Source organism: Gavialis gangeticus, unplaced genomic scaffold (genome assembly GCF_001723915.1).
Source record: "Gavialis gangeticus isolate Ggan-Ray unplaced genomic scaffold, GavGan_comp1, whole genome shotgun sequence".
Taxonomy (NCBI): domain Eukaryota; kingdom Metazoa; phylum Chordata; order Crocodylia; family Gavialidae; genus Gavialis; species Gavialis gangeticus.
In genome coordinates, this window is record NW_017729022.1 from 58,755,997 (window position 1) to 58,759,009 (window position 3,013).

At 37.7% G+C, this 3,013-nt stretch overlaps 1 protein-coding gene across 2 annotated transcripts in view; it reads right to left on the reverse strand.

Annotated features, from left to right (window-relative positions):
- METAP2 (methionyl aminopeptidase 2) overlaps window positions 1–3,013 on the reverse strand; it is a 38,142-nt gene that overhangs the window by 29,917 nt on the left and 5,212 nt on the right. The window lies entirely within an intron of this gene.

Below are 3,013 nucleotides of genomic sequence, written 5' to 3' on the forward strand. Positions count from 1 at the left end.
GTTTAAATTTGTAGCAAAAAGAACACATATTTGCCTTTTGGTGGGAGGGAGGGAGTGGGGCAAATTTTAGGTGGGGTCCTGCCATTTTCAAACCAGTCTGTGTTCACTGAACTTCTGTTCTATTACAGGTATAGATCAGTTTCCAACCCCCTTTACTGATAAAAGTAAGTCTGTACCTGGCCTTAAACACAAGTTATAAGGCTCATGGATTCTACAAATCGAACAGATGTGAAAGACAGCTGAAAGGAGCCACCAAACCATCAGCACTTGCAGATCCTTCCCTACTCTAGATGAAGACCTAAGAAAAGGTTTCTAAAAGCACTACAGCTAAAAGCAGCTCCCTGAGCATTCATTTCAAGTTGGTGGCATATTTAAATTACAAATAAGAAAAAGCAGCCTATGAGGAATATTCGAGAAAAAAAAATCCCACTTCATCCCCTCATCCTTAATCCAACTAAAATAGAGAGGCCTCATCAAGAGGGGGAAAAAAGGGACATCACAGCAAAAAAACCACAAAAACCCCCCCACCACTCTACTTCTTTAGTCTGGAAACTTATTTTCCTTCAACAAAAGAAAAACCCCAAAACAATTAATAACAATGGACATGTTTGGTGAGCTCCATTCTGACCCTCCTTGAGACTGTACAGGGTGTTTATAAACTCCTTGTGCAACTTCAACAGAAGTCAGAAACAGCAACCTGCACTAAAATAAAAGTATTGATGGGATTCCTTCCTATAATTTTTCAGAGCAGCATACAAAAAGCAAATAAGTGATGCCCTGAGCATATCTATTTTATAATCTGATTAACAATACTTACCTACTTTGGCTACATCTAATAATCTTTACCTGCTTCACATATGAAAGATCATAGAAATTATTTGTCTAACTTGCTGAATACTGTTTCGCACAGAAAGTATCTACCTTCATCTTCTAGATCTAAACAGCACCTCATTCTAAGACCTATACTTTATAAGAACACTGATTCCAAAAAGTGCTTTAATATTTCAACCAATGTGAACTGTTGCTATTTTTAATTTTATACAGAATGCTGTATTTGTTCAGATATTAAAACTAACAGAGAATGCTGACATCAAACCCAGTTTCACTAGATTCCCATGCCTTTTTCTTGGGTCAATGTTATTTCACTATTTATTAACTGGCGATATTTAGATAGTATAGCTCTGCAGTGGGTGTAGGGGTCTTTTAAATTTAATTCATAGAAGAATATTCAAATGTCAGCATTAAATCTCTTACTTTGTGATCTTTAAAGATGCCTTACCGATACAAACATCTTATTACTTCACATCAATTTATCTTGCCAGGTTCTCTATTAAAATGCTTAGGTAGCAATTGGTATCTCTTAACTGCCCAAACTTATTGTTTTAGAGCATAACCATGTCATATTTAGCTTGACCTTGAACTGTGCTCAATCCCTCAACACTGCATCAGAAAAAGAATTAAGACTTGGCATACTGCTCACCCCAGGGCCCTATATGAACCACTGCAGATACTGGCAAAACTGAAGAAGTTTGTAGTTGCTATTACTCACTTATCATGGTCTTCTTGTATGCGCTACTGCAGCTGAATCTGCCAATCGGCAAGCCTAACTAACTGGACCATGTCCTTGAGGACTGCTGCAGGCTAACTCTGCGGCCAGAGAGCATAGCCACTGTTTCTGACTTACATTGTTCCATTCCAGGATGCCCAAAGGTTTGTTGAATTGAAAACAAACCCCTACATCATTACCAGGATCGTTATTCACAAAGACAAGCATCACATTTTTCTTCACCACATACACACGTATTTGCCATCATCCCATTTCAGTCATGCAATGAATCCTGGTGAGTACTTGCAATTCCCAGGTGTGTTTTTGTTTGTTTTTTAAGATGGTATCCTAAAAGCAGGGACAGCCATAGACCCTATATGGAACAGAGGGTGTTGTCTTGGGAAGGACATTGAGGGGTGGGGAGTGAGAGGAAGTTTCTTATACCAAAATGTGAATGGGAGTTGGGATCTGTCTGAGGGTTTGTTCTCAAGAATGGTAGGCAGGGAAGCAGGGGGTAGCAAGATACAGAGTTTTCTTGTGTTTAGGTTTCATTTAGGGAATCAATTGATGTTTCATTTATTGCAAGCTACTCTGAGCCTTCCCAAACCAATTGGGATATAAATCTAAATCTTCGGTGCTCAACCTGTCTGGTCCCATGGGCCAGGTAAGTGGTGCAAGGCCAGTCCATGGCCCAGATCCTGCAAGCAGGGTCCATCCACAGGCCTGATCCAGTGTCATCCCATGCTCCGCAGGCTGGAGATCAAGCACCACAGATACAGATTTCTTCACTTTCTATTCAAATGTTTTACATATTTTACTACATTTAAATAGTTGTGGATCCACAAACCTCAGCAGTAGTTTATCGTTTACCTTAAAAAATTATCTTTTGACAATTTAGGATAGTAGGCCAATTTTACATGCTAACTCAGCAGAAAAGTGGTAACACGAGGTCTTAATACACAAAAAAATTTACTTCCATAAAGGTTAAATAAAACAAGGTAAAATTAAATATCAAGAAAAGTTCTAACTTAATCATGTAATATAATCATATAGAATGTGCAGTCTGAATTTAAACATATTTTCAAATAATTTATTTATAATCTCAAATGTGTACTGGTAACACAAGTGTGTACCTTTAATCTGTATCTTTTGTTAGTCATCAATAAAAATGGGATCGCAAACAACATTTTACTCAATGAGTGGTAATCCACATTCCCTGCTTATTACAGCATTCCCTTCTGAGACTTCCTACCATAGTTCCCTGTAGTACTCGTTTTGGGCAAAGAATAAAAGACACCATTTGAAAGCCATCTAGCACAACATAAATTCGTATACATAAAAATTACTTCGAACTTTCCCTAGGGTCTGAAAGTCAACTTCTCTTTAAAACTGCATCATGGTGCAGAAAAGCAAGTTCTCTTTCATGAGTTTAATATCCCAACTAACTTTTTTTTTCTTTTTTTTTTT